Source organism: Geotrypetes seraphini, chromosome 10 (genome assembly GCF_902459505.1).
Source record: "Geotrypetes seraphini chromosome 10, aGeoSer1.1, whole genome shotgun sequence".
In the NCBI taxonomy this organism is placed as follows: domain Eukaryota; kingdom Metazoa; phylum Chordata; class Amphibia; order Gymnophiona; family Dermophiidae; genus Geotrypetes; species Geotrypetes seraphini.
In genome coordinates, this window is record NC_047093.1 from 131688598 (window position 1) to 131711681 (window position 23084).

Below are 23084 nucleotides of genomic sequence, written 5' to 3' on the forward strand. Positions count from 1 at the left end.
GCTCTGCACAGACTCAGTTGCTTTCTCTACTTCGCAGAGCTGCAAAGAACAGACAAGATTCAGAAGAGAAGCAGAAACTTTCTGTGTCCTGCAACTGGAAATCCCTGAACATAAGAACATAAGAACATAAGAAATGCCATCACCGGATCAGACCTTCGGTCCATCAAGTCCGGCGATCCGCACACGCGGAGGCCCTGCCAGGTGTACACCTGTTGTAATTTATAGTCCACCATATCCTTACATGCCTCTCTTAAGGAGATATGCATCTAGTTTGCTCTTGAAGCCTAGGACGGTCGATTCCGCAATAATCTCATCTGGGAGGGCATTCCAGGTGTCAACCACTCTCTGAGTGAAGCAGAACTTCCTGACATTAGTCCTGAACCTGTCCCCCCTTAGCTTCATTACATGTCCTCTAGTCCGTGTCAAATTGGACAATGTAAATAATCTTCTCTGCTCTATTTTGTCGATTCCTTTCAGTATTTTGAAGGTCTCGATCATATCCCCACGCAATCTCCTTTTCTCAAGGGAGAATAATCCTAGTGTTATAAGTCTGTCCTCGTATTCCAGTTTTTCCATACCCTTCACCAGTTTTGTTGCTCGTCTCTGCACCCTCTCCAGCAGTTTTATATCCTTCTTTAGGTAGGGAGACCAATGTTGGACGCAGTATTCCAAGTGGGGTCTGACCATTGCCCTATAAAGCGGCATTATAACTTTCTCCGATCTACTCGAGATTCCTTTCTTTATCATGCCCAACATTCTATTTGCCTTCTTTGCCGCTGCCGCGCATTGTGCCGACGGCTTCAGGGTCCTATCTATCAGTACACCCAGGTCCTTTTCTTGTTCACTCTTCCCCAGAGTTGCACCTGACATTGTGTACTCGTATTCCTTATTCTTATTGCCTAAATGCATTACCTTGCATTTCTCCACATTGAACTTCATCTGCCATTTCTCCGCCCATGTTTCTAACCGACACAAATCGCTCTGGAGTTTCTCTCTATCCTCATGCGATCTGATCGCCCGGCATAGTTTTGTATCGTCTGCAAACTTGATGATCTCACTGGATGTTCCTTCCTCCAGACCCAGTTCCCTTCCTGCAGAGGGGGAGACTCAGGGATCAGCCCAATCTGCTCATCTTTCCAGGAAGAGGGAAATCTCCAGCCTGAATCCATCCCAGCAGCTGCAAAATCCAGAGGGAAACAGGAGGGAAATGTCTGCCCTGGGTTGTGATCAGGTAATTCAAAGAAAGTATTTAGTCTAATAAAAAGGTGTTGTCTTATTTTCTTTGCTTTGATTTCTATGTCTATTGCCTTGTATCACAGGTAAGAAATTCTTCTTTCTATTCTTGAAAAAGGAAAACCTTTCCCTGTGCATCTCTTCCAGCCTTCCCTTCTCTTTCCTTGTTCATCTGTTTTGGGGGAAGACTAACCTGTTAGAGATAGATTGCTGCAGAGGAGTGTCAGGCCAGCAGCACTCACAGGATGCTTCGCGGCCTTCTTGCTGGGGTCTTCTGTGTACTTTTTGGGGTCATTTGTTTGCTCCCAAACTCTAAGTTTATGTTCAAGTATATACAGTATTCATTTCCAGAACTGTCTTCATACTATAATGCACCAGAGATCTGATCTTCCTGACAGAAGTCATATAACAAAGTCTTAGAGAGCTGCACGGGAACGGGGATGACGGGAATCCCGCGGGACCCGGGGGGATCCCGCGGGTTCCCCCTTTGGATCCCAGGGATCCCGTGGGGACGCTCCCTAGGGTCGTCTGTAAGAAGGTAATTTAGATTTGCGGCTACAGGGCAGGGAGATTTGTCCGACCGGGCCTGTTCTGTTGTCGGTCGGGTGGGGAAGCGCCACAAAGGTAAGGAGCAGGGAGAGAGAAAGGGAGGAAAGGTGGAGTGGAGAAAAAAAGACGCTTAAGGGAAATGGGTAAAACTGAGGGGGGAGAAGGCCGCTGAAAGCACATGGGGAAGACAGAGGGGGAGAAGGACGCTGAAAGCACATGGGGAAGACGGAGGGGGGGAAGAAGGACGCTGAAAGGACATGGGGAAGACAGGGGGGAGGACACTGAAAGGACATGGGGAAGACAGAGGGGGGAGAAGGATGCTGAAAAGACATGGGGAAGACAGAGGGGGACAGAAGGACGCTGAAAGCACAAGGGGAAGACAAAGGGGTGGAGAAGGACGCTGAAAGGACATGGGAAGACGGGGGGGGGGGGAGAAGGACATTGAAAGGACATGGGGAAGACAGAGGGGGGAGAAGTACGCTGAAAGGACATGGGGAAGGCAGAGGGGGGAGAAGGATGCTGCCTGACAGGACATGGGGAAGATGGGGGGGAGAAGGATGCTGAAAGGAAATGGGGAAGAGAGAGTGGGGAGAAGACGCTGGCAGGGAAGAAGACAGAGATGCCAGACTATGGGGGGAGCTGAGGGAAGAAGATGGGTGCCAGACCAATTTGGGAGGGGGGAGAAAGTGAGAAGCACAGTAACAGAGCAAATGGAAGACACAGAGAGAAGAGAGACAGAGGATGGAAGGAATTGAATGAGAACATGAAGAAAGCAGAAACCAGGCAACAAAGGTAGGAAAAAAATTCTTTTTTTTTTTTTTTTTTGCTTCAGGATAAAGTAGTATATTAGTTGTGTTGATAAAAATTTATAAACATTAGAGGCTCTGGTAGAAACCCGTTTACAAAGTATGTATTCTTCCCAATTAATATTTCCAAATTAATAAAGTCTTTTTGCTTATTTTTAAATGGGTTTCTACCAGAGCCTTTAATTCAGTAGCATAATTAAATGAAATAACTATTTCTGTAGTTTATAAGGATGGGCGGGGATGTAGGGGATTCCTCACGGGGACGGAGGGGATTCCTCGCGGGGACGGGTGGGGACGGAGGGATTCCTTGCGGGGACGGGTGGGGACGGATGGGAGTCCTCACGGGGATGGGTGGGGACGGGTGGGACTTTGGCGGGGATGGGTGGGATTTCTGTCCCCGCGCAACTGTCTACAAAGTCTCCTACAGAAACATGATAAGGAAACTAGCTGACTGTGTCCGTGTCGTGCTTTCCAGACATCCGTCACATTCAAAGATGTCGCTGCTTATTTCTTGGAAACAGAGTGGGATGTTCTGGAAGAATGGCAGAAAGAGTTGTACAAGAAGGTCATCAAGGAGATTCATGAAATCCTCCTCTCACGAGGTAAATATACCTTCTCTATCTTCTATCACCGGTACGTTATGGAATGGGTGCTGTTATTTTCTGAACCCTGGAGAAATCCCAGGTATTGGGTCCCATATTCATCTGAAATTTAGAACCTGGCTTTTGATGCCATCCCATATCCAATAGGAGCCAATGTAAGAAGCCTCTAGTTTAAAGTCTTTCAACTTTAGCCAGTTTGCCTTCCTTTTCTAAGATACAAAAATTTGGTACGGAAGGCAAGAGGAAGGATTCAGTTGTCAGATTTCTTGCTGAGAACTACAACATCTGTGTAAAGCCATGACACGTCAGCTGCAGAGTAGTCAACTGAACTGTGCAGTGTATAACCCCCTTTAGATGGTAACAGATGCCACCAAGAAGATAGCGACTGCAATTTCCCCACCTAGGAGGGCCATGAAGAGAAATATCTGTACTAGCAAATGTCTAAGATTTTTTCTTAATCAATTGGCAGTCTGTACTGTAGGCGTCAATTAAGAAGCCTCTAGTCAGGGATTCACTGAACAGTTATCCTGTTCTTTGAGCAATGGACGTCAGCAAGCGCTGACTAAGATAAGTCTCTGTTTCACTCTGACTTGTTGTCTTGTAATTATCATCATTAATTTAATAATTTATAAAATTTGAAAATTGAAAAATAGAAAAAATACTTTGATCAAACCACAAATAGATGAAAATTAAGTAATATTGTGGTTTAACAGAGAAGGTTTTGGTCAATGAAAGAAACCGGAACCCCAGTTTACACAGACTTATTTACCTTTACTCCCCTCCCACTTGTAGTAGAGGTTTACTCTGCACAGGAACGGGAATTGTGGGAATCTCGTGGGTCCCGTAGAATTCCCGCAGGGTTCCCCCCAGGTTTACGGGACTCCTGCGGAGATCCCCCCCAGGCTCATGGGACTCCCACGGGGATGAAACCGGGGTTCCCGAGGCTTGGAAAGAGAATTAGTAGAAGATAGACAAAAGCAGAAACTGGGACCAAGATGATAGAAAACCAAAATGTCCCACCAGCTAGAGCAAGGGAGATGTTCATTTTGAGGGGGGCTAAGCTGGAAGTGGGAGGCCCAACCCCCTCTCATGGTTATGTCACCAATTGTGTTTAGTACAAAATGAAGTACTTGCTGAGTTTGTTTTGGGGTTTCTAGTTCAGTTTTGGCACATTTTTCTTATGCAACCATTGTCCTGAAAAGTGCCTCTCTCAATTCTGCTTTAAATGATTTTGATGCTGTATTGTTTGATTCATTGCTGCTTTAAAAATCATTTCTGGGTCTTGGAAGGACCTCTCACAAGTTACCTATGCCAGATGGTGGAACCAGATTTGTTTGCTCTACAGATATGAGCTTTAAATTGCCAAAAAATCCAATTCCTTTATTTCTTTTAACAAGAAATGGTCGACCCTACAGTCACATGACCTAAAGTCTATTCTAATTCTTTCCGGTGATGTATGCATCTCTTATTTCTGTTCACTGTTATTTATTTATATTGTATTTTATTGGTGGTTTAAATAGACTCACCCCCCTCTTCTACGAAACAGTGCTAGCAGTTTTGGGCGCAGAGAGCCACGCTGAATGCCCTGTGCTGCTCCCGATGCTCATAGGAACTCTATGAGAGTTGGGAGTAGCTCGGGCCATTCAGCTTAGTTCCCTGCGCTAGAAACTGCTAGCGCAGCTTTGTAGAAGTGGGAGTAAGACTTAAAACAAAATCAAACTGTCAGAAGTATTTATTGCTTTTTATGAGGACAGGTAACTTTTAGGGGGAGATGGGCGGAGAGAGGCGATTCTTCACGGGGTCAGCTGGGGACAGAAGGGATTCCTTGCGGGGATGGACAGGAATGGAGGGGATTCAGGCAGGAACGGAGGGGATACTGTTGGGGACGTGTGGGATTTCTGTCCCCGCTGTGACCCGGCAGACGCTGTGCCTGCCGAGGTCCCAGTGAGAGTAGGCAAGAGGGGGGGGGGTAGAAAGCCCAGGGAAGGTACACTGAAAGCCCGCCCTGGACACTATATTGATGACCCGGAGCCTACTAGTTTGCCAGAATTAGAGACTGAGAAGTCCTGTGATCCACTAGAGGGAGCCGGTAGGCCCAAGAACTTGCCAAGTGGCAGATATTCAGGTCGCCACCGGGGGAGGCCAAGAGCTGTGTATGTGCCTGCTGACTCAGCTAGATCAGGGCGTGTCCCTGGTATAGAAAAGGCAGCAGTTTGGGAGAAGCAAGTAGGCAAGCTAGGGAGAAGGTTCAGGTTCTTCTCCCAGGATGATCCCCCTGGTCCAGGCAGAGGTGAGAGCAGTACACCCATGGAGGTAACTGAGGCTGGTGACTCACCGAATCTGCAAGCATTGGATGAAGAAACCCCCATGGAATTGCAAGGGAGTTTGCCTGAACAGTTTGCTGAAAATCCTGAACCAATGGAGGTTGGGTTAACTACCAGGTGCCAGGAATGACATATTTGCACTGTGAGTTTTGTTTGGACTTTCTTTTGAACTCTGCATTTTTTTTTGTATGGTGAAACTTTGAAGCTGAGAGTGTTTATTAATTGGGTGAGGTTTGCAAACACCCAGGGAGGGAATTTTGATAGCTGTGTGAAAAGCTGTTTGGTAAAGCAAGCTAAGACACTCTTGATTTTCCCAGCAGTGCTACTAAGGCTGCACCTACCTTGAGCAGAGAACTTGCTTCTGTGTATCATATCCTACTTGAGAGCAGGCAAAGAGCTCATAGAAACATAGAAACTGACGGCAGATAAAGGCCACAGCCTATCCAGTCTGCCCACACCGATGACCCTCCCCTTTCTCTGTGAAGATATCCCATTTTGTCTTAAAATCAGGCACGCTGCTGGCCTCAATTATCTGTAGTGGAAGACTATTCCAGCGATCAACCACCCTTTCGGTGAAGAAGTATTTCCTGGTGTCACCATGCAATTTCCCACCCCTGATTTTCCACGGATGCCCTCTTGTTGCTGTGGGACCTTTGAAAAAGAAGATATCCTCTTCCACCTCGATACGGCCCGTGAGATATTTGAACGTCTCGATCATGTCTCCCCTTTCTTTGCGTTCCTCGAGTGAGTATAGCTGCAATTTACCCAGCCGTTCCTCATATGGGAGATCCTTGAGTCCTGAGACTATCCGGGTGGCCATTTGCTGGACCGACTGAAGTCTCAGCACATCTTTGCGGTAATGTGGCCTCCAGAATTGTACACAGTATTCCAGATGGTGGTCTCACCATGGATCTATACAATGGCATTATGACTTCGGGCTTACGGCTGACGAAACTCCTACGTATACAACCTATGATTTGTCTAGCCTTAGATGAAGCTTTCTCCACTTGATTGGCAGTCTTCATGTCTTCACTGTTGATCATTGAGTAAATAAGCTCTGAGGAGAGCAGGAGCTCAGGAACATTATTTTTTCTTTGTTGGAAAGAAATAAACTTGAACTGTGATTTTGCTCTTGATATTTTGTTTTCGCTTGATGATTCTTCTGGCAAGGATCATTATCCATTGACTTTATTTTTCAGAGTAAAAGTTATTTTATTATACAACTGAGGTTGAGGGGTTTTTTTTTTTCAAGTTCCTCTTGTCAGTCCAATCCTGCAGGGTGACTCCAGGCCGGGTCACACGTCAGTGTACTTCCTATGTGTAGCCACTAGTAGTGCTATTGAGTCCTGGTCCCGGGCTGCAGGGTGGTCACACCGCACAACACTCTAACTTGTATGTGTTTCCATTGGGCCTATTTTACAATCTCTGGCAGTCTATGGGGAGTAGTGAGGGCAAGAACGATCCTCAGTTGCTCCTCCCCCTTCTGGCTCTGCTCTCGAAATTGCCACAGACACACGCGGAAATAGATGGGATTCTACTAATATAATGTAAATATCATTTTCCTATTTCTTATTTACAGGTTATTTAATCGTTAATCCTGATGTTATATTCAAGATTAAAAAAGAAGATGAGAAATATTTTCCACAACACTGTGAATTGGAGGAAAAAGGAAACCCAAATGAGCCCACCAAGAGTAAGCAGGCTTTGCATTTTCAGAGCATGATTGACATTAAACATTTAGGGGCCCTTTACTTAAGCTTAGAGGGTGCTAATAGAAGTGGTGGGAGCTAAATCCTTAGAAGCTAATTCCACTAGCCTTCACTAAGCTTTAGTAAAAGGGCCCAATAGAGACTTAAACTCTATTTTCTAATTTATTATTATCAGATTCTTGGTGAATCCGAGATGTGTTTTCTTTTAATAGTGTTTCCGATTGTAACATCCGTTTTCTCGCTGAGCGTTAAACAAGAGGAGGATCTCCCCTTCATAGATCCTCATGAATCAGAGGCATCTGAACAGACTCACTTTTCTGTACCGAGTAAGTATCAAATTCCTTCTGCACAGCTTTACTAAGGTCAGCCGAGACCATTGAGGAACTTGGTGGTGGTGAGAGGCCATCATCCTCTTCTCCTTCCAAATTTCCAAGTTGATTGAAAACTTACTATATCGCTGTTGGTTCCCCTATTTTGATGAAGTAAAGTGCCCACAAAGGCAGAGGAGGTGGGTGTCCTGGGGGTGGGATCAGGTCTATAAGACCCTTAAACTAGAATGTAAAGGGGATGAGAAAGGGTTGGTGGTGGAGAGGCTTCTCCATTGTTACGAGGGGGAACCTGACCGATGAACGTGGTGCATTTTGACTTAGGCATGGAGAGTTTTATTGAGGGTGGATCAGTGCAAATCACAGTACATAATGCAGTTTACAATAATGCTTTAGATTATTTAGGGATTTATTATCCACCTTTATGAAGAGATTCATCTGAGGCTGTGTACAGGAGGTACAGTTTAACATAACACAATTTGGTTAACAGCATAACAATAGTAAAATGACCGAATATATACAGTCAATGAGGTAAACTTGGAAATGGTGAATTGAAACCTAGTGATAAGAGTAACATTAAATAGGATCTGAAATACACACATTTAACTGCTGTAGAAGAATCACATAACAGAAATATAATACATGTCTGTACGAAACACAGTCCCATAAGAGACAGCAGGGAAGAACGTTCTAATTAATTGACTGATTTGGCACTGATTCTATAAACTCCGCCTACTTTTAATTGATCTATAGACTTAATCAGTGCTGATACTGGCATTCAACACCTCACAATCGACCTTAATTGGACTTAATTGAAAGTTAGGTGCCTAACTTGAAAAACGCAATTCTATAGAAAGTAGATGCCTAGTCCAAATGCCTACACTAAGGTGTGTTAGGGCCTTAACGCGAGGAATAGCGCGCGCTAAATTGCTCTGCGCACTAGACCTTAACGCCAACATTGAGCTGGCATTATTCTAGAAGCGTTCTGTGCGGTTTAGCGAGTGGTAATTTCATGCGTGCGCTAAAAATGCTAGCGCACCTTAGTAAAAGGAGCCCTAAAAGTTCCCAGGGGGAGATATTCAGGGGCCCTGACCCAGAAACTGCCCCTGAATATCTCCTCTGACGGCTGTAGCACTATCCTAGAGCCAGTCATGGGGGGTCCCAGAATTAAACCGGGTAGCGGTGTTGTTCAGTCCACTACCCAGTTGCTCATTATTATGATTGTAATTCAATATTTTAATTGTAAGCCCGTGAGATGTTTTGCAGATTCAGCTGTAGCAGGGACTGTCTTCTTCTTTGTGACTTTGTACAGCGCTGTGTTCAATAGTAGTAGTCGTATATCAAGAATAAATGAACTTACTGGGGGCTGACGACCTCTCCAGCCCCGTCTCATTAAATCCGAACTATTTAGCAGATCTCCAGTTGGTGATGTCAGGCAACAGAAGGTGGCAAATGTAAATGCTTCTAAATCAGTCAATCTGTTCTTCATCTTGTTGCTGTAGATCAGAAATCAATCTGTGTAAAACCAAACCAAACAAACCTGCTGATGACCAGAGCTGTTTGTAGCTCTAGAGCAGGGGTTTCAAATTCAGTCACATTAAGGGGCCGAAATCTAAAACACAGGCTAAGTCGCAGGCCACACCCCGCCCAATCTCCCCCCATCTGACTTCACCCCCATAATAGTACTAATTGTAACATCATGTTTTTCCATTCATTTTCATATACACACACAATATAATCTTACTAACAACAGATAATGGTTAACCACAAAATTAAACGACCCAATGCTTCTTAATTCTTTGACAGTGTATCTTTTAGGTTACTAGTACAATCTTCTGTTCAGGATTATTGCAACATAATATATTTGGGATCTCCTAAAAAACACAGCAGTTCGTTTGATTTTCAGCCTGAAGAAACATGATCACTTTACCCATTTTATCAACAGTTGCATTGGTTGCCTTTTGAGGCAAGAATACTGTTTAAGTTCAGTTGTATTTGTTTTCAGGCCATATTTGGTCTGGCTCCTATTTACCTGTGTTTGAAACATGTGCTCTAGAGCACAGTTTTTCAACCGCCGGTCCGCGGACCGCTGTCAGTCCGCAGAAAATTTCTGCCGGTCCACGCAGGGCCGGCGAGATCAAGTCGGCAGTTAAATTTCCTGCCGACTTCGATTCCTGCTCATTAATGTTCCTCCCAGCATCAGGTGATTAAGATAGGCTGCCGACATTGGGGCCTTCCCTCTCTGAGTCTCGCCTGTTCGGAAACAGGAAGTTGAAACAAAATAGGCAGGACTCAGAGAGTGAAGGTCCCGACGTCGGCAGCCTGTCTTGATCGCCACCCCTGCCGAGTTGCTGAAGAGGGCCGCGGGTTACAAGTAGAATGGAGAGAGCTGCAGATACAGGTGCAGGTGGCGGGAGATGGTCAGCGAGTGCGAGCAAGATCTGGGGAGCCTTCACAGTGACTTCCTCCCCTCCCACCAGCTCTCCTACTTGCCAGGGCAGTGATTTACCGGCAACTTCCTGCAGGCAAGTACTGAGAGCTGCTGGAAGGGGAGACAGCCACTGTAGGAGGCAGGGAAGCTGCTGGATAAAGGGAGAGCTGTTACTGGGCTTGGAGAGAGTTAGAAGGAGAGATGCTGCTGGGAGGGGAGGAGGGAAAGGGATGGGAAGAGAAGAGAGTTAATGTTGGCTAGAGGGAGGAGGGAAGGGAGAAGGAGGAGGGATGCTGCTGGAAGGGGAGGAGGGAAAGGGATGGGAAGACAGTTAATGTTGGATAAAGGGAGGAGGGAAGGGAGAAGAAGGAGAGATGCTGCTGGGAGGGGAGGAGGGAAAGGGATGGGAAGAGAGTTAATGTTGGATAGTGGTAGGAGGGAAGGGAGAAGGAAAAAAAGGAAGGAAACAGCTGGCAGGGAGATTACAGGAGGGGAAGGGGGTCAGGGTGGAATGGAGAGATCAAATGAGGGAAAGGGGAGGGAGAGGAATGAGAAAGTAGAGAGACATTGATGCTGGAAAGGGGGGTCAGCAGAGAAATGAAAGAGGGATAAAGATGCTAGATCTGGTGTAGGAGAGATAAAAATGAAGAAGGCAGTGAAGCTGGAATGAATGATGTAAAAAGGAGAGAGGAGGAACAGGCTGGATGGACAGGGAAGAGGGGCATAGATACATATGGAAGGGGGAGAGGGCAGACATTGAATGGAACAGGCAGATGCTGGAAGGAAAAGAAGATGAAAGCAGAAACCAGAGACAACAAAAGGTAGAAAAAAAATAATTTTATTTCTATTTTGTCATTAGAATATATCAGATTTGAAATATATATCCTGCTAGAGACATAACTGGGGACTGCAGTATTCTGTTAGCATGATATTTCTATGTAGCATTCTATAATAACTTGGCTTGTTCAGTTTTCTTGATAGTAGAGGGGATATATGTGAAGGGGAGGGGAGACAGGGGTTTTGCTGGTCCGTGCTCTGTATATTTGTATTTATAAAATCACAATTGTTCAGAATATTGTTTCTTTTTATACTTTAATAAAATACTTTCAATATAAAATCATAATTGCGGCTTGTGCAGATGGGATCAGATGGTTTGTGGGGACTGAGCTCGCGGAGATGGGGCATAAACGGGGTTTTTAAATTTTAGTCCTAGTAGTTTGCCGGTCCACAAAATAATTCTTTTATTTCTGCCGGTCCACGGGTGTAAAAAGGTTGAAGAACACTGCTCTAGAGGAAAGGACTTGCCCACCTCGGTAATAAGATAGTCGGGGTCTGGGGTAACTTTTTTTAAAAACATATTGTACTAACGAAGATCATCATCCCATAACAGGCTCCCATAATATCAAGCCTGACATTTTAATCCGGTTTGAGCAAGAGGGATTCAGGACCGAACCTCCAGGATATGAGGAAAGAGGAAATCTGACCACCAGAGGCTCTTGTGAGAAACTGCATGAAACAGGTGATGGAGCTTGAATTAAAACTAGTAATGACGTGATACAAACTCTTCCTATAAGAAAGATTCCTCCTCTGGATCTGGCACAATGAGAATGAGATGTTATCACAGTCCCGGGTTATACCTTCTCTTATTCTTATTCTCCCTCACCTTTTTCCCATGTTTCTCTCCTTTCTCTTCCTCTTCTTTCAACACCTACTGCCTCTCATTCTATTTGTTTTGAATGTCATGGTTTATTTTTAGAGCTACAGAGGGTTCTTAGCTCCTTCCACCAGGGCACTTGAATTTTCAGAACTCATAATATTCCCATCATCTCAGTATTAGCAAAATATTACTTTTCTTAGGTTCTAAGCTCTCCATTTTTCCATTCTTTTTACAGCCAGCCAAAGTTACACTGCTGAGAATATAAAAGAGATCCTGAAAATGAAAGAGGATCCCGACAGTGATCAGCTGAAGGGAGGAGAGGAAGATACTGATACCAAGAGCTGTGAGCCAAAATTCCTTTATAATCAAATCCTTGCTAGGTGTTGTGGAGTATGGATAAATTAAATTCTTACCTGCTAATTTTCTTTCTTTTAGTCTTTCCAGACCAGCACAGCTCACTGAGACAAACTTTTGGCTGTAGTACAAGTGGGCTGTGGAGTCCCTAATACACTCAGTCTGCCAAATAGCCAAGCAGAACTAAGAAACTAATGTGTGAATTATAACAGTAACAACACTCCCAACAGGAGTAACAGATAACATAGAGCAATACTGTTGGAAAATGAATAGAAGTACCTTCAGCAAACTTCCCCACAGCTCGCCAGCTGAGCCAAAGGTCGCTGTTCTTTTAATCTCCCCTACCCTACTAAAAACACAAGATCCTGCAGAAAAACCGCACTGGAGAGACCAAAAGAAAGAAAATTAGAAGGAAGAACCTAATTTCTCCTTCTTCAGCGTCTCTCCAGACCAGCACAGCTCACTGATGGGCTGTACCAAAGCAGTACCCATCATGGGTGGGACTCCCAATGGACCGCCACAAGAACACGCTCACCAAACACTGCATCCCGATGCAGCTGAATATCCACACGGTAGTGACGCACAAAGGAATGGAGAGAAGACCAAACTGCAGCTTCTTGTACAATAAACTCTGGAATCTTCACTAGCGAGTTTCGGAAAGAAATAAAGACCACCCTATTCAATAAATTCATTTCCTAGCCAGACTTCTTCCCCCCTTTTCAAAGCTACCGCTTATTTTTACTGAATCCACTTTTCCTCATTTATGACACCCTGTACTCACTGTCTGTTCAATGTTCTCCTCACAAATTATATCCAGCTATTCGCTGGCTTTTTTACAACCATTTCAATGTAAGTTGCCATAAAAAAAAAGTATATCTTTCCTCTTGCCAATTTGCACTATGTAATCACTGACTGCCCAGTGATCTCTTCCTTATTTGTACACTGTTAATTCGCTGTAATCTCTTCTTTATCTGTATACTGTAATTCGCTGACTGTACAGCTAATCTCTGTGAACCGCCTAGAAGTCGCAAGATTATGGCGGTATAGAAAAATAAAGTTATTATTATTATTATTCTCTAGCTTTGAGCTGCAGCTACTCCAACACAACCCTTTAGCCCCTTCCTAGGTGTATTCATTGCGAATCTGCAGCTTTGACTGCTGGACTTGTCTCTTCTGCTTGTGATTTATTTTACATTTATAATTAATTTCATTTGGACTTTTTGCACGGGTTTTGCCCTTGTGCTGTGGATTCTCGCTTCGAGGATATCCTTCGGCAAGAGATCGCAGACTTTTGTATTTTCATTGTCTGCTTCTGGGGTGGGGCACTGTTAGCAGACCTGCAGTAAACCCCTTAGACAGCCTGCAGGTTAGATCGTGTCTCCGGGATGAGGAGCCACTCGCCCTTGGTTCATCCACAAAAGGGTAGTGCACAGGCTGCGCGGTTCCGTGGAGGTACACCGAGATTGGAACTGAACCGCATGTCCTCCCTAATTTCCTGTGAGGTCCTGGGAGACCCTGTCTGGGTAGGTGAGGTGGTCAGAAGATCTGAAATCCAGTCTTATCAGCTCCTAAGGTATGATCTCTCTGCTTGCTCTGTGTTAGCTGGCTGCCATTGATTTCTATTGCAGCACATGTCTCTGTGTGTGTCTGTGTACCCACAAGTTTGGTGATTTTGGGGGGTCCTGGAAAGGGGTTTTTGGGTGATTTCACTGCATGCTCTGGTCACCCCACCTGTAAAATCTAAAAATTGCCATTTTTCCGGCTTCCCTGTGGTTTTCCCGGACCATTTTAAGGCAAAAAAAAGCGGCGGCCATCTTGGATTGTTATGAAAAGTTTTAAAAGTATATTTTTTGGCCTTAAAGCTTCAATTTCCCTCTAAACTTCACAAATAGCCACCTCAGGACAGGATGGCATGGATTCTTGCCGTGATTGTAGCGGATGGCTGTCGGATTTGCTGCCGTGCATCGTGTGCACCACAGTCCGCGAGGAGTGTGAACCGTGCATAAAATCCATGCTCCTCTCCTCTGAAGAGGCATTACTTTCCTCCAATTCAACTGTAGACGCGTTTGCTGCATCCGGTGCGCCTAAGAAGGGCACGAAGGGCGCTTTCGCGAAATAGAAGCGAAGTTCTAGGGACAAGTCTCACAAGTCTCCTAAGCATTCTAAATCTGAGTCTTGCCACCGGTGATTATTTCCCCCAGAATTTGTGGATATGATGTATCAGGCTTTTATGCATAATTAGTCTAAGTCTGCTTCTTCTACTCAGAAACCAGTGCAGCACTTGGGGTCTGTCCCTCCTCTGGATTGCAGCATGTCATTTTGTTCCCTTTCTGGGTCTCCCTATAGCAGACGGGCGCTTCCCACCATTGCTTCTGTGTCCATTTCTGTGCCTTTGCTATCACAGGTTGCTTCGGCGGCGTCCGCTGATGTAGCTAACCTAGCAGATATTGATGACACCCAAGTGGGTCCCGGGATGTGGGAGAGGATCCGACCGTCCGCAGGCTCTTTAAGTTTAGTTGCCTGCCTGACATGATTTCAGAGTCCCTTCGGATTTTGAATTTAAATGTGGACCGTACAGAACAGGCTGAATGTTCCATGATGAGTGATCAAGTTTTGCTAGCTGCTTCCTTTCCGGATAATCCAGATTTGGCTAGAATTCTTTTAGATGTTTGGGAGTCCCTGGAGGGTCCCCTTAAATGTGCCAGGGCCATGGTGCGCTTGTATCCAATGGACCCGGACTTCGCCAAGTGCCTGGCTCCACCAAAGGTGGATTCGGCTGTGGGGCAGGTTACTAAGCACACTTCTTTGCCCTCTGACAGAGAGGTGGTCCTGAAAGATATTCAGGACGGGCGGGTGGATTTTGTCCTCAATCACCTTTTTGATTCCGCAGTGGCAAGAGTGAGAGCTACGGCGGCCACTTCCTTTGTCGCCCGTGAATGTTACACGAAACTCCATGAGGATCCAGAATAGGTTCTCCTTAAGGATCTTGACTTCCTGGTCTCAGGGGTGACTTATTTGGCGGAAATATTGAATGTTAAGTTAATGCCAAAGTTGGAGAGGAAGTTCTGGGCCAGCCAATCGCTGCCTGACTGGCCTGGAACTTCCTTTCCGACGTTAGAATTGGGCAAATTTCAAATTATTCCCTTCTATAATTGGATACTTCTTAAATTTAATAAAAATATTCTGGCACAAGTGATAAACCTTAAAAAAGGAAGTCATATTGAGCATTGGAAAATAATAATAATTAACTAATAAAAATAGTACACATTTAGGGCTCCTTTTACTAAGCTGCGATAGCAGTTTTAGCGTGTGCTTAGCACGTACAGAATTGCCGCGCACGCTAGACGCTAACGCTAGCATTGAGCTGGCGTTAGTTTTCCCGCATAGCGTGGGGGTTTGCACGCGCTAAAAAATGCTAGTGCATCTTAGTAAAAGAGGGGGGTTCATTTTCCCCACCACCAAATTTCCCCAACCCGCCCCACCTGGCTACTTTTTCATGCCACCCGGCTGGAAAAAATTTCTGGGGAGAACACTGGGGGATATTTGCCAAATTCAGAAAGGGGTGTAAAAAAAATTGAACAAAAGACCCGGCGTGGATAACCAAAATAGTTAAGGAAGCGATAGGCAATAAGAAAAATTCATTCAAGAAATGGAAAAAAGACAAAACTGAGGGGAACTGGAAAGAGCACAGGAAGTATCAAAAAGAATGTCACCGTGTGGTTCGGAAAGCCAAAAGAGAGTATGAGGAGAGGCTAGCCAGGGATGCTAGAAATTTCAAACCATTCTTTAGATATGTTAAAGGGAAACAGCCGGCTAGAGAGGAGGTGGGACCGCTGGACGACGGAGACAGGAAGGGAGTGGTGAAGGAGGAGAAGGTAGTGGCAGAAAGGCTTAACATGTTCTTTTCGTTTGTATTTACAAACGAAAACACGTCCAACGTACCAGAACCTGAGCAATTCTTCAATGGAAGTCAAGCAGAAAAATTAACATCCATGGAAGTGAGCCTTGAGGACGTCCGCAGGCAGATAGAAAGACTAAAAACTGACAAATCCCCGGGTCCGGACGGGATACATCCAAGGATTCTGAAGGAATTAAAGGAGGAGATAGTGGAACTACTGCAGCAAATTTGCGACTTATCTCTGAAAACAGGCGTGATCCCGGAGGATTGGAAGATAGCCAACGTTACGCCCATCTTTAAAAAGGGATCAAGAGGTGACCCGGGAAACTACAGGCCGGTGAGCCTGACTTCGATTCCGGGAAAAATGGCGGAAACACTGATAAAAGAAAACATTGATGAACATTTTGAAAAAAATGAGCTTCTGTTAACCAGCCAACATGGTTTCTGCAAGGGAAGATCGTGCCTAACGAACTTATTGCACTTCTTCGAAGGGATTAACAGACGGATGGACAAAGGAGACCCCATAGACATCATATATCTAGATTTCCAAAAAGCCTTTGACAAGGTGCCCCATGAACGTCTACTCCGGAAACTGAAAAACCATGGGGTGGAAGGAGACGTACATAGATGGATCAGAAACTGGTTGGAGGGTAGAAAACAAAGGGTAGGAGTGAAGGGTCACTACTCCGACTGGAGGAGGGTCACGAGTGGTGTCCCGCAGGGCTCGGTGCTCGGGCCGATGCTATTTAATATCTTTATAAATGATCTAGAAACAGGGACGAAGTGTGAGATAATAAAATTTGCGGACGACACCAAACTATTTAATGGAGCTCGGACTAAAGAGGACTGCGAAGAATTGCAGAGAGACTTGAATAAACTAGAAGAATGGGTAACGAGATGGCAGATGAAGTTCAACGTTGAGAAATGTAAGGTATTACATGTGGGGAGCAGAAACTCGAGAAACGACTATACAATGGGAGGGATGTTATTGAATAAGAGTACCCAGGAAAGGGACTTGGGGGTAATGGTGGACATGACAATGAAGCCGATGACACAGTGTGCAGCGGCCGCTAAGAGAGCAAATAGAATGCTTGGTATAATCAAAAAAGGTATTACAGCCAGAACAAAAGAAGATATCCTGCCGTTGTATCGGGCAATGGTGCGCCCACATTTGGAGTACTGCGTCCAATATTGGTCGCCGTACCTAAAGAAGGATATAGCGTTAGTCGAGAGGGTTCAGAGGAGAGCGACACGTCTGATAAAAGGGATGGAAAACCTGTCATACGCTGAAAGATTGGAGAAGCTGGGTCTCTTTTCCCTGGAGAAGAGGAGACTTAGAGGGGATATGATAGAGACTTATAAGATCATGAAGGGCATAGAGAGAGTTGAGAGGGACAGATTCTTCAAACTTTCAAAAAATAAAAGAACAAGAGGCCACTCGGAAAAGTTGTTAGGGGACAGATTCAAAACAAATACTAGGAAGTTCTTTTTTACCCAACGTGTGGTGGACACCTGGAATGCGCTTCCAGAGGATGTTATAGGACAGAGTACGGTACTGGGGTTTAAGAAGGGATTGGACAATTTCCTACTGGAAAAGGGGATAGAGGGGTATAGATAGAGGATTACTGCACAGGTCCTGGACCTGTTGGGCCACCACGTGAGCGGACTGCTGGGCAAGATGGACCTCGGGTCTGACCCAGAAGAGGCATTTCTTATGTTCTTATGTTCTTATTTGTGTTATTAATAGCTGTATAATTTACATATATACTTTCATTTTTATTCAACAGATGATGGATTTGAGAATAAGAGAATGAAAGTATGTTATGGGCAGCAGAGGGAGGAATGGACACACAAAGACCCTTCATTCGACAGCCCAGGTTGTTCAGCTGATAATGTACAAGGTATTACTAGTGTAAGACCACTTAGCATGAAAGAAAAGACCTCAAAAGGAAAGAGTTCAAATGTATGTACTGAGCAAAAGAGAAATTCCACCAACTGCCCGAATCTCAGAAAAAATGCAAGAATAAGCAGACAGGAACTTTGTCAGAGCACTACAAGCAAGGAAATGTTCACTGGGAAGTCAAACTTCAGTCAGGTATTTGAACTGAGAAAACATGAATTAATCAGCATTAGCAAGAAACAAGTGCTTCAAATGAACCCCAAGGTAGCAAATGTGGTAAAATATGGTAAAAGTTTCAATCGTAAAGATCATTTTGAAGAGCATGAAATAATCCACACAGGAGAAAAACCATATACATGTTCTGAATGTGGAAAATCCTTCAATAATAGAAGTAGCCTTAACACTCATAAAAGAATCCACACGGGGGAAAAACCATATAAATGTTCAGAATGTGGAAAATCGTTCAATAATACAGGTAGCCTCATAACTCATAAAAGAATCCACACGGGAGAAAAACCATATAAATGTTCAGAATGTGGGAAATTGTTCAATAATACAGGTAGCCTCATAACTCATAAAAGAATTCACACGGGAGAAAAACCATATAAATGTTCTGAATGTGGAAAATCATTTATTAATACAAGTAGCCTCATAACTCATGAAAGAATCCACACGGGAGAAAAACCATACAAATGTTCTAAATGTGGAAAATCCTTTAATAAAACAAGTAACTTCATAACTCATAAAAGAATCCACACAGGAGAAAAACCATATAAATGTTCTGAATGTGGTAAAAGTTTTAATCGAAAAGCTAACCTTGAACTTCATGAAAGAATCCACACAGGAGAAAAACTATATAAATGTTCTGAATGTGGTAAAAGTTTCAATCGAAAAGCTCTTCTTGAAGATCATGAAAGAATCCACAGGAGAAAACCCATATAGATGTTCTGCATGTGGAAAATCCTTCAGTAATACAGTTAGACTTATAGGGGCTGATTCTATAAATGAGTGTCCCGATTGTAGGCGGCGGTACAGGTCCTACTGCTGTCCAGCAGCCAATCAGGATACATGTTTTTCTTAAAACAAAAAAACCCTGAGCCAGGACACCTACACTATAGGTGTTTGTCGCAATTGAGGGAGATGCGTCGGGACACTAATTTATTTATTTATTTTTTTTAATATTTCTTTATTCATTTTATAATTCACAAACAAGTGTACAGTAAATATCAAACAATTAGAATACAATATCACTTGAAAATCTACCATATCATACAACAAAAAGATATAGCCCCTTCCCCTCCCACTTCCATATACAACAACAAAAAAATACCACATGAATATAATATCTTATCATTCATATAAATTATTAATAGAAATCCAACCCTCCCCCCATTCCACATGTAAGAATTAAAATTTATTTATTTATTTTAAGAATTTAATTTAAGAATTTACAACTAAACGGTTATCAGAATATAGACACATAATCTTAAAACATAATAAAATAAATATACAAACAAGCCTTAAAATTCATAGCTAAAAAATATTAAAATGAGTTTGCATAGAAACAACTTAAGAACAACATAATTAATGGCATATCATAGACACGAATTAATAACGTAACAGTTCTTCAATAACAAAATCTCCAATCTCAGATCCACCCTACCTACTACCTCCAACAACCATCTGAACTATCTGGACAGTCAGTCCCACGATGATGAAACCAGGGCTGATTTATACTGGAACAACTTCACCACCCTCACCTGGCAACAATTCTGCAAATTCTACTCAAAATATGCCAATTCCCACTGCAAACTAGATAGCTGTCCACCAAATGTAATGAAAGTTGCCCCGATCTCCTTCAAAACCAAATTGTATACCTGGATCTCCTCCCAACTACAATCAGGCTCATTCCCTGTGGACCTAGGCCAAATTCTCATCACTCCAATCTTAAAAAACCCCAAAGATCCCATCTCCCATATATCCAACTACAGACCCATTGCGAATATACCCTTCTTTACAAAGTTGATAGAAGGTCTATTTAACAACCTACCTGGACAAATTCAACATTCTAAACGACAACCAGTCAGGTTTCCGCTCTGGACACAGCACTGAAACCGTCATCGCTTCTCTGGTAGACTACCTTCACAACCTGTTCAGCCAAGGCACAAGTGCACTAGTCCTGCAATTTGATCTTAGTAGCGCCTTTGACTTGGTCGATCATGCCATTCTCCTGGACTGTTTGGAGTCTATTGGTCTCTCAGGCAACGTGTTAAAATGGTTCCAGGGTTTCCTAGTCAACGCTCCTACCAAGTTTACAGTGACAACTCCCATTCCGCCAACTGGGCCAACACCTGCGGAGTCCCACAGGGCTCCCCCCTGTCCCCCACGCTGTTCAACATCTACCTGGTCGCCCTAGATAATCTACTGCTAAACCTGAAGATCAAATTCTACATCTATGCCGATGACATCATCTTAGTCTTCCCCCTATCCAACATAACCCCCGAGATAAATAATCACCTAGCTTCAATCCTAACGCAAATCGAACTATGGATGACCGACTTCAAACTGAAACTCAACTCAGATAAAACCAAATTCTTCCTGGCAAGTCCAAACGACAAAATCAAAGCCACCTCAATCTCCCTGAATGGCCAAGTCTTTCCCATTACAAACTCCTTAAAAATCCTTGGAGTGACTCTCAACCGCAACCTTACCTTCGAAGCTCACACCGACCTTCTGGTCAAAAAAGGCTTCGCCACCTTATGGAAGCTAAGATCCATCAGAAAATACTTCAACACTCCCTCATTCCGCCTACTAGTGCAATCCTCCATCTTAAGTCTACTCGACTACTGCAACATCATCTACCTAGGATCTTTCAAAAAACCCATACAAAGACTGCAAATCATCCAAAACACAGCAATCCGACTGATCTTCGGACTAAAAAAAATGGGAACACTTAACTCCCTACTACCACAAACTTCACTGGCTACCCCTGGAAGCAAGAGTGCAATTCAAGTTCGCCTGTTTCTGTTACAAATCCATCCTTGGCTCGGCCCCCCCTTTACTTGATATCGCATTTCATCCTAGACCACCCATCCAAACTCACACGTAGAACCCACCTGTTTAGCTATCCTACCCTAAAGGCCTGCTGTTACAAAAGATATCTAAATAGAACTCTTGCCTTCCAAGCAGGTCAGCTCAATGACTGGCTGGCCCACATCATCTCACGCACTTCATCCTACTTAAACTTCAGGAAACTACTAAAAACTAATCTTTTCACCCGATTCACACCCTAAACCCCTATGCCATACCCTGGCCCCTTCTTTCTCACCATGTCTTTCACGCAGATTGTCTTGACCTTCTTCCCTGTACCATTTATTACCCTGATTGTACCTATCCTCGCTGATTGTACCATTCTTCACCGATTGTACCACCGTTCGCTGATTGTTCTATTTTTCTCTGTTTGTACCATTTTTCTCTGCCACCTATTTTCTCTGTTTGTACCATTGTACCAATTTCGCTGATTGTCCAGCCCTTCTTCATTGTAAACCGCCTCAAATTACTATGGCTTTGGCGGTATATAAGAAATAAAATTATTATTATTATTATTATTCATCAGGTTTACTAAAAAAAGGTATGTATAAAAAAAAGCATCTGGATTATGAAATTATATTTCAAAAATAAATCTAAAGAGTTCCTGGGACATAAAATTACTACAATGCTTAGACGCAATCGGCATCGGAGGCGAGGTGCTGGACTGGTTTCGAGGATTCCTTACGACCCGCACCTATCAAGTGCGCTTCAATCGTAACCTCTCCAAAATATGGAGAAACCCATCAGGCGTTCCACAGGGGTCCCCACTATCCCCACTACTCTTCAACGTCTACATAGCTTCACTGGGTACGCAGCTGACACAGCGAGGCGTAAAAGTATTTAGTTATGCAGACGACTTCACAATCATTATCCCGTTTAATACATCGCCCTCCGAAATCACCCCCACAGCAACTGAAGCACTAAACATGATGGAACAATGGACCACAGATTTCAAACTAAAGCTCAATTCAGAGAAAACTAAATTCTTTATAGCCTCGCCACACGCACATAACACGACAAAATCACTACACATTAACAATCTTAACTACCCTATTCAACCAACGATGAAGGTTCTGGGAGTAATACTGGACCAGGGTCTAACCATGAAAGACCATATAGACTCCCTAATCAAAAGAGGGTTTTTCACCCTCTGGAAACTTAGGTCTATTAAGGCGTACTTCCACACTTCAGCCTTCAGAATTCTAGTACAATCCCTAATACTAAGCCACCTGGATTATTGCAACATCACCCATCTGACAATCCCCCAGAAGCAAATGCAAAGACTACAACTGATACAAAACGCAGCAGTCAGGATGATTTTCGGGTTGAAGAAGTCCGACCACATAACCCCTTCCTACAGACTCCTACACTGGCTGCCGATGAAGGCACGCACGAAGTTCAAGCTAGGATGTCTCTGCTTCAAGGTATTAAATGGTCTAGCCCCTAAATACATCACAGACCTCTTCTCATTCCCAACCAACAGACATGAAAGAAAAACTCACCTGAAATTTGTCTCCCCACCGGCTAGAGGGTGTAAATATAAGAGATACCATCAACAACTGCTATCGTACCAAGCAGCCACATGGGGCAAAGACTTAGAAAAACTAATTGCACATACAAACAACTATGGCGAATTTAGGAAACACCTAAAAACCTACCTGTTCTTGAAATACCTAGATAACGAACCAGAACATCAGCCCCCCTCATAATACCACCACATACCCAAATCTGTAAATTGTAAACCACATCCCAATCACTAACCATGAACACTCCATTCAATTTAAGGAATATTTCTAATCTTGTGTAAGCAGCATGGCACACAAACTGCTGTTAATATTATTAATGTTGGAATTACCAGATGTACAATGCTATACCCTTTAATTCGCTGTATGTACAGTTTCTCTTTATTGTATCTACAGTTTCTCTATATTGTAAACCACTTCTCTTTATTGTAAACCGCCTAGAAGTCGCAAGATTGTTGGCGGTATATAAGAATAAAGTTATTATTATTATTATTATAAAATGCAGGGTTTTCCTGATGTTTCTAAGGAAACACAAAGAAGGAGGCGTCAGTTCTTGATTCTTAAACCTGCGGCTGGAGGAATTTTCTTTCTTAGATATCCATGCAAATGCATCATAAGATATCAGTCTATAAAATATGTCTTCTTAGACCCATCTCAATTATCTAGCTTTGTTTCACTAAAA

The 23084-nt window shown here is 43.7% G+C and overlaps 1 pseudogene; it reads left to right on the forward strand.

The window, feature by feature from the left end:
• The first annotated feature begins 966 nt into the window (after window positions 1-966).
• The window catches only part of LOC117367668, a 54280-nt pseudogene continuing 32162 nt past the window's right edge, over window positions 967-23084 (forward strand).